Source organism: Hyperoodon ampullatus, assembly GCF_949752795.1.
Source record: "Hyperoodon ampullatus genome assembly, contig: scaffold_691, whole genome shotgun sequence".
NCBI classification, from domain to species: domain Eukaryota; kingdom Metazoa; phylum Chordata; class Mammalia; order Artiodactyla; family Ziphiidae; genus Hyperoodon; species Hyperoodon ampullatus.
The window spans coordinates 36,884-51,084 of NW_027640511.1; the positions used below are offsets into that span (position 1 = coordinate 36,884).

Consider the following 14,201-nt stretch of genomic DNA (forward strand, 5'->3'; position numbering starts at 1 on the left):
GCATAAAACTAAACTATCTTTTACTCTCCACCTATTTCCATATCTGCTGTTCCTCCTGTGTCCCTCATCTTGGTAAAAAAATGGAACCACCCTCCCCCCCCAATGTGCCCTGTCACATAAGACAGAATGCTTCCTATCACTCCTGGCCCCAGTCAGTCTCCAAGTACTAATGATTCTACCTCCTAAAGATCTTAAAGCTGTCTTGCACCACTCTCCAAATTCTGTAGTTTAGGCCAGCATCACTTCTTGACTGATTTACTAAACCAGCCTCCTAACTGTTGTTCTTGCTTCCACTGTTGCTTCTTCCACTCCAGAGCCCACGTAATTTTGATAAAACTTTATTTTGATTGTCACCCCTCCTTCAAAGGACATGCTGCCTTCATGATATAGTCTAACACTCTTAGGTCTAAATGACCAGTCATAATCTGATGACTGCTTACCTCTCTAGACTTCTCTCTCACCAGGCCTTGCTCTCTCCTTTCCCTTTCCTCTATGAAACATAAGAAACAGAAACACTGTAGAAGATTGTAGTCTCCAAATTGACCACATTTAATTCTACATTCCACATGCTGTTCTAGAAGCATACTGTTCCCCATCAAGAAGCATGATATACCACCTAGGCAAAATAAAGGATAAAATCACATGATCATCTAAATAGATGCAGAAAAAGCATTTGACAAAGTTCAACACTCATTCATGATAAAACTCTCCACAAAGTGGGTATAGAGGGAATCCACCTGAACATGATAAAGACCATATATGACAAACCCACAGCTAACATACTCAATGGTGAAAAGCTGAAAGATTTTTCTCTAAGATCAAGCAAAAGCAGGGATGCTCTCTCTTACCACTTTTATTCACAGTATAGGAAACCCTAGCCAGAACAATTAGGCAAGAAAAAGAAATAAAAGGCATTCAAATAGGAAAGGGAAAAAGTAAAACTGTCTCTATTTGCAGATGGCATGACGTTGCATATAGAAGATCCTAAAGACTCCACCAAAATATCTGTTAGAAAATAAATTCAATAAAACTGCAAGATACAAAATCAACATTAAAATATCAGGCGGGCACGACTCCCCGAGGGACAGTCTGAGGTCTGGCTTGGCGGGGAGGTTCGGTGGCGGGTACCGGCCAGGAAAATGCCAGTGGCGGTGATAGCGGAAAGTTCCTTTAGTTTCAGAAAGTTGCTGGATCAGTGCAAGAACCAGGAGCTCGAGGTTCCAGGAGGAATTGCTACACCCCCAGTGCATGGTCAGCTTCTAGCTTTATATCTGCTTTACAATGACATGAATAATGCAAGATATCTTTGGAAAAGAATACCACCTGCTATAAAATCTGCATTCTGAACTTGGGGGAATTTGGTCGGTAGGACAAAGAATCTGGCAGAGAGATTTCCCCAGGCTCTATACCACCATCAGCGCTCACCTGTGGTCTGAGACGGTCCAGCCAATCATGGAGCCACTTAGAGATGCCACCCCGAGGCGAGCCTTCGCCCTGGTCTCTCAGGCATGTACCTCCATCATTGCTGATGATTTCGCAGCCTTTGTTGGACTTCCCATGGAAGGGGCTGTGAAAGGTATCCTATTACAAGGATGGCAGACCGACTCCACCACAAGGATGGTCATGCCCAAAAAGCCAGTTGCAGGGGCCCTGGATGTTTCCTTTAACAGGTTTATTCCCTTTTCAGAGCCTGCCCCATTCCACCCATCCCCAATGAACAGCAGTTAGCCAGTCTCACTGATTATGTGGCTTTCCTCGAAAACTGACGTATCATTCTGAGTTCAAAATCCACCTTCAGAATCCTGAATACTGACAGAAAAATGTAAAATTTTTATTTTCAATTTTATTGGATAGATTAAGAACCTCAGCATTCCTTACTGAGTATGTGATAAAATATGTATAGAATACAAAGTATATTATATACTTCTTGTCCTTAAACATGCTGAATGGTTGTTGAAACCATTATTTTGTAATATTTGACAATTTGGATGGAGCCCATCAGTATTAGGCAGTCAGTTTATATTTCCTAGTGACTCATAAAATACAGCTCTCCTGCTTCATGTAGAACAGTGGTTGTCAGCTGTTTTTTTCTGCCCCAGCACACAGCACACTCCCATCTCTACCATAGGTTGATAGTTGCAGTGATGCATCTGGGGTTTGAGGAGGACTGTCCCCAGGGGCAGTATCTGAAGTGATGGGGACTCTATCACCCCCTTTGAAGAATATGCTCTTTTTCTCTCCCCTCCTGAGAATCACAAATATAAAATGCTGAGATAGAGCTGAGGAACAAAGACCATCTCCGTAGTAAACCAGTTTGTTAATTTTAGATTTTTTCCTGAGAGTGTGAGTACATCCATTGCTGGCAGTGGAGGGCTTACCGTGAAAATGCAACTTATTAAAGACATTCATGAAAAGTATTAAGTTGTAGTATTTCCTTTCAGAAGAAGGGAAACGTAAGTATGGAATGCATTGTTTGGGAAAGAAGCTATTAAGTGATACACTTTGTATGACTGTCCTGCAGCCTATTAGTTGCTTATATTTAGCCCTTGGGTCAAGTTTTGCCCTTTGGAGAAATACTGAACAAGTCTTTCATTTTTTGTGTGACAGCCCTCTGAATATTTGAAGTTGTTTATTGTATCTTCAGGTTAAAACCACCCCCTAGTTCATTTATTCTGCCTTTGTTCAATAAATATTTAATTGAATTCTTCAACTGTTTTTTTGAAGGTAGTTTCTAGAAGTTTCACTATCCTGTCTTCCTGTGGATATGTTCTAGTTTGTCATTGTCTCTTTTAAATTACGAATTTCTTAATTAAATAGAAATGACCTATATAGTGGTAAAAAAATTAAAAATAAACAATCAGTTACATCTCTATACACTAATAATGACCTATTTGAAAGAGAAATTAAGAAAACAATCCCGTTTACAATTACATTATAAAAGAGTAAATTATCTAATGATAAATCTAAACAAGGAGGTAGAAGGCCTGTACACTGAAAACTGAAAGACGTTGATCAAAGTAATTGAGGAGGACACAATAAATGGAAAGATAGGCTCTTCATAGATTGGAATAATTAATATTATTAAAATGTCCTTACTACCTAAAGTAATTTACAGATTCAGTAAAATCCCTGTCAAAATTCCAATGGCATTTTTCACAAAAATAGAACAAACAATCCGTAAATTTGTATGGAACCACAAAAGACCCAAATAGCCAAAGCAGTCTTAAGAAAGAACAAAGCTGAAGGCATCATACTTCCTGATTTCAAACTATATTACAAAGCCATAGTTATCAAACAGTGTGGCATTAACATTAAAACAGACACATATATCAATGAAACAGAACAGCGAGCCCATAAATAAATGCATGCTTATATGGTCAGTTAATTTATGACAAAGGTGCCAAGAATATACAATGGGGAAAGGACAGTCTCTTCAATAAATGGTGTTAGGAAAACTGGACCACTATCTCATACCATACACAAACATCAACTCAAAATGGATTAAAGACTTGAACATAAAACCTGAAACCATAAAACTCCTAGAAGAAAATGGAGGGGTATAAATTCTTTAACATTGGCCTTGGCAATGATTTTTTGAATTTGACACCAAAAGCAAAGGCAACAAAAACAGAAACAAGTGGGACTACATGAAACTAAAATGTATCTGCTTAACAAAGGAAACCATCAACAAAATGAAAAGGCAACCTATGACATGGGAGAAAATACTTGTAAATCTATCTGATAAGGGACTAATATCTAAAATACATTAAAATGTATATCTAAAATGTTTTTTAAAAATCATACAACTAGATAGCCAAAAAACAATCTGATTTTATAAAGGGCAGAGGAAGTGAATACACATTTTTTCAAAGAAGATACACAAATAGCCAACAGGTGTGTTAAAAAGGTGGTAAACATTACTAAACATTAGGGAAATGCAAATCAAGACCACAATGAAATTTCACCTTATACCTGTTAGAATGGCTATCATCAAAATGACAAGGGATAACAAGCTTTGGTGAGGTTGTGGAGAAAAGAGGATCCTTGTGCGTTGTTGGTGGGAATGAATGAAATTGGTGCAGCCACTATGGAAAACAGCATGGACATTCCTCAAAAAATTAAAAATAGAACCACCATATGATCCGGTAATTCCATTTCTAGGTACTTCTGAAGGACGTGAAATCACTGTATTGAAGAGATATCTGCACCCCCATGTTCATTTCAACATTATTTACAGTAGCCAAGACATGAAAACAACCTAAGTGTCCATGAGGAATAAATGGATAAAGACAATGTGATATATAAAATGTAATATTTTTCACCCATGAAAAAGGAAATCCTGCTATTTGGGACAACATGGATGGATCTTCAGGGCTTTACACTAAGTGAAATAAGTTAGACAGAGAAAGACTATACTGTATGATTTCACTTATATGTGGAATCTAAAAAAAGAAAAAGAACCAAACTGATAGGAACAGAGAACAGATGGTGGTTGCCAGAGGGAGGAGAGGGTCAGGGGAGGGCAAAATGGGTGAAAGGGGTCAAGAGGTACAAACTTCCAGTTATAAAATAAAGAAGCCCTGGGGATGTAATGTGCAGTATGGTGACTGTAGTTGCCAATACTGTATTGCATATGTGACAGTTGCGAAGAGAGTGAATATTAAAAGTTCTCATCACAAGAAAAATTGTAACTATGTGAGGTGATAGATGTTAACTAATTGTGGTGATCATTTCATAATATATCCATATGTTAACTTATTATATTGTACACCTTACATAAATACAATGTTATACATCAATTATATCTCCATAAACTGAAAAATTAAATTTAAAAATTAATATAAAGAAGTAAAGTCTAAGCATAGCTGAAATTCTTGAAGGTGGATGCCTGGGGAAAGAGGACTTCAGGAGGGCAAAAGAGAGGAGGAATAAAGGACTAATATTTCCATTATAAACACTGAAGAAATACTTGACTTTATAAATATGAGTATGGGTTTGATTTTAAATGATTAAAATAGATTTTTTTCTCCATCTAGAATTTATATTGGTGAGTGGAGTGAGATAGAGATCTAACACCACAGTTTTCCAACTGCCTGTCCAGTTGTTATCTAAGCCAATTTTAATTACAGAAAAAAGAACTTTTCTCTCTCTCTTTTTTTTTTCCTTCTCCTTCTCTCCTTCTTCACACATTGTTGTTTTTTCATGGAACACCGAGAAACATAGAAATATAGAGTCATACACACACCCCATCCTTCTGATTCTTCAAGGCCAACACCATGCCCTTAGATAATTTATACCTACTTACGTTCAAGTCACTCTTGGGATGATCAGAGAAGTCAGAAACATCAGGTACAATATCAGAACTAAGTTTTTAGAGGATTTTGGTGATGGACACATTGAGAACCTTTGCTTCACATAGGTATTTCCTGGAGATCTCCAGGTGCTCTCCGTTTATAAGTTAAAATAGTCTAGCACATGCAAAAGTATTCTACATCATTGGGGGAAATGCAAATTAAAACCACAATGAGATACCACTACACACCCACCTGAATGACTAAAACCAATAAGTATATTAAAATACCAACAACACCAAATGTCAATAAGGATTTGTAGCAACAAGAATTCTCAGAAATTGATAGCAGGAATGTAAAGTGGTACCACCTCTGGAAGAATTTCTGGAAGTTTGAATAAAATTAAACATACATCTATTCCTATAACCAGCAATTTCACTCCTAGATCTTGAGTCAAGATAAATTAAAATATAAGTTTGCAAAAAGACTTGTACTATAATGTTCAAGTTGCTTCATTCATAATAGCCCCAAACTGGAAGCAGCCATTAATCCATTAATGGATTAAGCAGCCAGGTATCCATTAATAGAGTAAGTAAACTATGGTATATTCATATAATGAAATGGTACTCAGAAATAAAAAAGGACAACCTACTGATACAAACAACATGGATAAATCTCAAAAACATTCTGATGATTAAAAAAAGCTGTTATGGGCTGACTTGTGTCCCTCCACCCCCAAAATGTATATATTGAAGTCCTGTTTATAGTAATACCTCAGTATATGACTGTGTTTGGATATAGGACATTTCAAGAAGTAATTTAGGCAAAATGAGATTATATGGGTGGGCCTCAATGCAATATGCTGGTTCTTTATAAGAAGAGGAAATTAGGACACAGAAAACACAGAGACAAAGGGACAACCATGTGAGGACACAGCAAGAATGTAGTCATTTGCCAGCCAAAGAAAGAGGCCTCAGAAGAAACCAAATCTGCCAACATCTTGATCTTGGACTTTTAGCCTCCGGAACTGTGAGAAAATGCATTTCTGTTGTCTACAGCATTAGTCTGTGGTAATTTTTATGGCAGCTCTAGCAGACTAATACAGAAGTCTTACACAAAAGAATACATATAATATTATTCCAATTATGTATGGAGTTCTAAACAGGCAAAACTATTTTATGGATAAAAAAAATCAAAACAGTAGTTGCCTCTGAAGGATGAACTAGAGCATTAACTAATTGGGAAGGGACAAACTAGAAGTGTCTGGGGTGATGATAAAGAGGTTTGGGTTACACAAGTACATGCATTAGTCAAATCTCATGAATGTTCACTTAAGACTTGTGCATTTCACTATGTACAAATGCTACGTCAAAAGAGGAAAACCGTAAACAATCAGTGGGTCCCACCTCTGGCATGAGAAGCCGTAGTGTTCCCTTTTCTTCCTTTACACTGCAATTACAGATCCAAGCACCGGTAGTGCTAGTATATTTTGTGTGTTTCACTTGTATGTTTGCTAAAACCCGTAATGATGAAATTCCCTGGCTGACATGCCTCTGCTGTGCTCATCAGCCAAGAGAGATTAGTTGAAGAATGAAGGATCGGAGAGGAGACTTAACTTTTTATTCCCTGAGTAGGAAAAAAAATCTCAGTTGTACCACCGGCCAAAAGACTTTTTGATCCTCGGCCGAAGTCATCTGATGTATTGCAAAACATAAATCTATAATATTCAGTGCCCTGAGTTGCCTTGAGAGGGGATGATCCTCAAAATTTTTTGAGGAGCAAAGAAATAGAAATTTGCAAGAGGATAGGTGATAGGAGCAGGGCCTCTTCATGGTAAGTGGGTCTGGCTTCCTTAAGGTGGAAAATGAAGAAACCTCTGGACTTTGGTTCAAAGCTCAGGTACATTTTGTTTAAAGGGGAAGAAAAATTCCAGTGCTCTGACCTACGTCTTCCTGCCTATGGGTTGTCTAGCCTGTAATCTAGACACTAATATTCTATTTGTTGAGAAATTCTACCCTTTGCGCCTTTTGGGAGGTTCCTATTAATTTCTCAAATCATATTAGGGCATCACCTACATAATCTCCTTTGCATTTTGACTATTTTTGGCCCAGATATCAAGTTCATTTGCCTCTCAGTGAGACAAGCCTTTATTTATATCACTAAGCCTCCTCATTAGACCAGAAGGAAATGGGTAGAAAGCATGGCTAAGTGTACCCCACGGGGTTATGGCTGACAAATCTGATCTCAGGAAAGGGAAATAAACAGTGGTCCTAAATCTATGAGACTTGGGATGAGGCATAATATAGGATCTTTACTTCTATTGCTAGAATTCTTCTCCCAATCATCAGCTTCTGGAAAAAAAACCTGAAAAAAAATGTGCTTAGCTTGCAGCACAATAGGACTTCTAAAGAAATATCTTACTCTCTGAACTCCTCACTTTTCTCCTGTTTATTCTCCTGTAAATAAAAGAAGGTATTGCCTAGAATTGACTAGAATTTTGGTGTGGTCTTTAAGATGAAGTCTCTTCTAAATCTGTGGAGTAATCCCAGTCTCATCTGAAAGAGTCCACCATTGGCTGTGAAACCAATATCTGGTTATACTTACAGACTTTTTATGAGGTTCCCCCAAAATTCCAAATCCTTTCTTCGAGGCCCTACTTTTTATAAAGGATATTATAGAAAAGTATATCCTGAATCCCTTTTATGTCTTTCTAAGAATAATATTCCATAAATAGATCCTTAAATAATAAAAAAAGCCTTACAAAACTGACCAATATGTAGCATCTAAGTCAGAAAACTGGTGTGAGCAATAATGGTATTGCTCCCTGAAGTTTCTAAAAGTCACTATATTATCCTGTCCAATTTTACTTGAGCACACACTGGATTGGGACTTTTGCTCCATTTATGTACTCTGATGAGACAGAACTTCAAAGATAATCTATTCCTCCATATTTTTTTAATTGAGTTTTTCTGGTTGGTCATTCTCTACTTCACATAGACTTGCATTAAACATCTTTCTCCCAAGTATAGATGATAATTAATTGATGACTCAGTTAACCACTTTTCAAAGTTGTTGCTTAGATGCAGTGAACTATGAAACCCATTAATTCCCCCAATAAAATAACTGTGCTATGATGCTTTATCTTAGCCCAAATCAAAGGGGCCTGGAAAATTCTAGAAACAGTAATGACCCAATCAATAATGTAGGGCTTTATAATCCCAGCCTCAAGAAGTAAATAAATGAATATTCTTTGAGCCTGATTGTATTCTTGATCACATTGTTCATTGACTAAATATTGTTTCTCAGGATATGACAGTATTGAAAGTAAATGAAAAATGTCCATGAAAACAGTTCTTTAAATTCCAAGCTAATGGAAAAGTAATAATTTGGTACACACCAAATTTCAGCTAACCTCACAAAGGAAGCTTTTGAGCTATTGAATCAATATAAGTCTGTATACTTCTCAATCCAATTTCCAGAAGACATTAATGTAATGTCTCACTGTGTATGTGCTGATTGATAAGATACAATTCCTTTTTGTGGGGAATCCATTTAATAGATAACTAAAGATTATGTTATCTGAATATTTATTATATAATACCACACTGCTCGTAGGAAATGCAAACTATGTTCATGGTTCATCCAAGTTTTTATCTTTAAGAAATCTAAATTTATTAGATCACTCTGCACATCTCTCTAGGTCTTTCTCTGCAGAGTTGGATGAAAAAGGAACATAGGTTGTTAAATTCATTCATCACTGTAACTTCACAAATGCAATCTCTGTGACAAATCTAAATATACTTTCACATATATTTTTTAAGGAGTCAGTATTATTAAATGTTCAAAATCAGTCTATTGCAGTATCCTCACCTGTAAGTGCTAAACTGTGAAATGATTTCCTTCTAAAACTTAATCACAACTTCATCAATGCTGCTGAAATCACCACATAATTATTAGAGCAATAGAACAGACATAAGCTGGTTAGGGTGGAATGACAATATCTACCACTAAAGATTAATAACAAAGGAAAGAATTGACAGCACTTTGTTCAAATTTGCCTGTTGTGGGGAGAAAGGATTTAAAAAAAAAAATACATCAGATACAGGATAGGCTATAACTAATCTTGACCATATCTATTTAGGGAAACCAGATTGACTACTCAATGTCTTGATTTAACAATACTTTTAGGGAAAAACACAATCTCCCCTATTCCCTTAAGCTTCTCCCCTAAAGCTATTAAATTCATTTTTACCCAATGATTCATAAAATAAAGATCTATTTTGAAAAGATAAATCTTAAAAAAAGGCTCAGTAGTGACAACAATAAGTAAAAATACTAGGGAAATTATTGCCCATGGTAAGATTTTTAAAAAAGACTGATAGAAGCATAAATATCCATTGAAAACTAGACAACAGTGGGATATCACAGCCTGAGTACAAAGATGACAAGCATGAGAAGCAATAAGAAAACCAAACACTAAAGTTCCCGTATGCTCAGCCATTATTAGCTAAGTGATAAACCTATATGGCTTATGTATAAATGAACATATAACAATGAAAATATCTTATTATTTCAAATATTCCAAAGACTGTTAGGAGAAACATGCCAACCTGGCAGTTTTATTTATTTTTAACAGCTTTACTGAGGTGTAATTAATATACAAAAGGTGCATATATTTGATGTATACAATTTTATGGGTTTGAAATATGCATACATCCATGAAACCATCACCATAATCAAGGTAATAAACATATCCATCACCTCCAAAAGTTTCCTCCTGCCAACTTGGTAATTTTAAACACCAAAAATTTAATTACCTTGGGGAATTCAGGTAAATAAATGTGCTAAGGGGAGTGTTAGTATCTGTATGGCTTCACAGTACAGGACAAACTGTTTATATTTTGTAGATTCCAGAAACCCCCTCCGTTAAGGCGGGGGGGAGATGTACATCTATAATATATGAGCGACTTCATAAATAAAGATATCCCCAAGAACAGATCGTTTTTAATTTATTTAAAATTTTTTTTTAATTTTTATTTTATATTGGAGTATAATTATTTACAATGTTACATTAGTTTCAGGTGTACAGCAAAGTGATTCAGTTATACATATACATATATCCATCAGTTTTCAGATTCTTTTCCCATTTAGGTTATTACAGAATACTGAGTATATACCTACCTACTGAGTAGGTCCTTGTGGATTATCGATTTTATATATAGTAGTGTATATGTGTTAATCCCAAACTCCTAATTTATCCCTCTCCCCCCTCACCTTTCTCCTTTGTTAACCATAAGTTTGTTTTCTAAGTCTGTGAGTTTGTTTCTGTTTTATAAATAAGTTCATTTGTATCAATTTTTTAGATTCCTCATATAAGTGATATCATATGATATTTGTCTTTCTCTCGCTGAGTTTCTTCACTTAGTATGATAATCTCTAGATCCATCCCTGTTGCTGCAAGTGGCATTATTTCATTCTTTTTTAATGGCTGAGTAATATCCCATTGTATATATGTACCATATTTTCTTTATCCATTCATCTGTCGATAGAAATTTAGGTTGCGTCCATGTCTTGGCTATTGTAAATAGTGCTGCGATGAACACTGGGGTGCATGTATCAAGAAAAGGTCTTTTGATATAGACATGTTTAACATCTGCTTAAGAAGACTAAGTGAGGTATTCCCAAGCTGTTTTATACAACTAATCCTAAAGAGACTGTGAGTACAATTTCTTGCCTGATACCAAAAAGTGAATTCCTTTATCTTCTCAAGTTTAAGAATAGTCAATCTACAAACTTTTTGTGAAAGAATAGTCAGTCCGTGAAAATCCAAAGTCATGGTTTTAATCTCATCATATAATATATATGAAAACATAAAAAAGAAAACACACACAGACAGTAAAAACTAAGATTGCTGGTTTACCTGTTGCCTTCATATAAGAGGAACTTTAACTAATTGCAAAGACAGTGGAGCTAAACTCAGAAACAAGCACTTGTCAATCCATGTTTGACTTCATTAAACAGAATGAACCTGCCAACTTGGAAGTAGGCAGAAAAGAGACTTTGACACATATCATTTTCTGTCCCTTAGCTCAGAGAGGCACATTCTCCATCAACCTAAGTGATCAGAGCTACACATCAATGTTCAGGCCAAATTTCACGATCAGCCAAATTATGAATTCCCATCCCTCTCCACACTCCCGTCCAGTAAATCTATAAAAATACTTAGATATTATAATGTGCATCAGAGAAATAGACTCTAAAACAGAAGAATATTCCATCTCATGCCAACAGAGCCTCATTAATGAACTGCTCTTGGGCAAGGCACCTTGCATGTCCTCTATCTGGAGATCTGAGAACCTATAACTCCCCAGTGGACAGTGAGTAGCACACACAGTGTGTCGGCAAAAATGATGAAGAAGAGAAAGAGGAAGAGAGAGAAGGAGAAGGAGGAAAAGGAAAGAGAGAGAGATCCTTGAAGCTCAGATTAATGCAATCTCATCCTCCTGAGTCCTAAAATAAATAAACTTTGAAAACCATGTTGTAACAAAAAAAAAAAAACAGAAGAAATTTTTACAAAACTGCTTGGAGTCCTCAATAAGATGAAAAGAGATATGGTTTATGTGATAAAGGAGCAGAAAGGAATAAGGAGAATAGACTGGGATTTAAAGATAACAACAGAGTAAGGTAAGAACATATCAGATTCAAGTAAGAAAACAATATGCAGTAAATAAAAAAGTAGAGGCAGGAAAAAAGCAAAATTTACACAGTTTAAATTCTGTAATTGATGAGAAGCTATTTCAGAATGCAGAGGGGAAGAGTCAATATTAAAATATTGATCAAGATGGAAAGAAAAAAATGTATCCACTGAAAGAAGTCTAGATGTTCATAAGGAATACACAAGAAAGTGGGAGGAAACAAGAAGTTAGAAACAAAGCAGTAACAAAAAGTACAGTGAAACACAGTCTTCACAGACTAAACCAAAACAATGTGTGAATAGACATTTATTTATTATATACATATACGAGTCATTATTGGGGTCTTATTCTGTAAAGTACACATAAATGAGACGTGGATAAATGAAACAGAAAGAGACATCTGCCATCTCCTTGCGTTTATGGGTGATTGGAGAAACAGACAAATAATCACATGAATAATATGAAATCACAACCAGAACAAGAGTAGATGGTGTTACAAGAGCATGTGATGAGGGATTTGACCTAGTCAGGAGGTCACAGAAGGTTTTCCTGAGGAAGTTCTGTTCCATACAAGGTCTGAGAGACAGTGGGAATTAACCAGGGAACTGGAGAGTCCCAGGCAGGGGGACTAGCATATGCAAAGCACTTTAGTAAAAGTGAGCACAGCATGGTTGAGGATCTAAAGGAAAGTCAGTAAGACGGGGGCAGAGAAAGACAAGAGGAATACGTATGATGATGAGGAGACACATAGGGGCTAGACCATCCAGGGTTCTGTAGGTCAGATGTCAATCATTTTTTTTCACCATGACCTTCAGTAAGAAATACTTTGTACCTCACATCACAGTACATATACTCATATGTACATATATAGAACTCAATTTGCTAGATCATGAAAGAGTTTTTAAAAAACCACAAAATAGAACAGAATTCAATAGGACCTATCAGAGTGGTTTTCTCATTGTAAGAGTAGGCGACAGTTCGTGAAGTCTTTTGTTTAGATTTATGCACATTGTATATGTTTTATATATGTGTGTGTGTGTATACACACCATCACATATATATAGTTCATGTATATAATGATTTTTAATGCTTTTATAACCTAACACATTGATTTCATGACTCATCAATGGATCGCCACCTGCTGTTTGAAAAATTCTATGGTAAATCCATGTTAGAGATTTTGCTCTTTATCTAAAGCCACTGAGATAATTTAAGCAGATGTGTGAAGTGAACAAAATTTGAATTTGGGGGGAAAACAATTTCTCTGGCTAGAGTGTGTAGGTTTATAAAGAAGCAAGTCAGAGGCTCTTATATGAGATGAGAGTCCAAGTAAGAGATAACAGTGGCTTGACGTTGGAGGGTAGCAGAGGAGAGTAAGGAAGATTCCAGAAATGATTAGGAGGTAAAAAATCAACAGGAATGTGGGATAAGATAAATATGGACACAATTGCCAAAGATGACCCTTAGGTTGACAGGGGCCTAGAGTAAAATATTGAAAAGAACCCAAGAGTGACAAAATATTGGACTTAGAAGAATAAACAAAACCATCTAACAAGAAATCCTCCAGAAAACACGTCACTAACAGAGAAATGAAAATTGGTTGGCTTCAAACTATTCTTTTGCAATGCGAAATGCTAAGAGGCAACGAAAATATAAACCACACAATATTGAAGGAAAAATGTTGGTGAGCTAAAGAGGTTATGTTAAGCCAACTTGCCACTCAGGCATGAAGAAAATAGAAAGTTATTATAAAATACAGACATATTGAGAAAAATGTATCATCCACAATTTGGAAAATAATTACTTGAAGATATGCTATGACAGGAGATAAATCCAAATTTAAAAATCACGAAGAAGAAGGTCATGGTAAGAAGATCAAAGAAATAGAGAGGGTGGGAGGAAGAAAGGGAGGAAGGAAGGAAGGAAGGGAGGAAGGAAGGGAGGGAGGAAGGAAGGGAGGAAGGAAGGGAGGAAGGGAAGAGGAAGAAAAGATTAACAGTTGATACTGAAACCAATTAAAATAGAATTGCATTTGAATGATTATTAAAAATAAGATAAAACTGAACAAGAAAAAAATTCCCAAAAGAAAAGAAATGTATAATATAAAAAATAATGATATTACAACAATGAGAGAATACAACACAAATTATATTAAAAGGGAAGATGATTAAAACCATGCTGAATTCCTCACCTAACACTGGGAAAGAATGACTCA

The 14,201-nt window shown here is 35.9% G+C and overlaps 1 pseudogene across 1 annotated transcript; it reads left to right on the forward strand.

Annotated features, from left to right (window-relative positions):
* The first annotated feature begins 1,139 nt into the window (after window positions 1-1,139).
* On the forward strand, window positions 1,140-1,766 carry LOC307070114 (COP9 signalosome complex subunit 8-like; annotated as a pseudogene). Its single transcript has one exon. The product of its transcript is annotated as a COP9 signalosome complex subunit 8-like (transcript).
* Window positions 1,767-14,201: the final 12,435 nt, after the last annotated feature.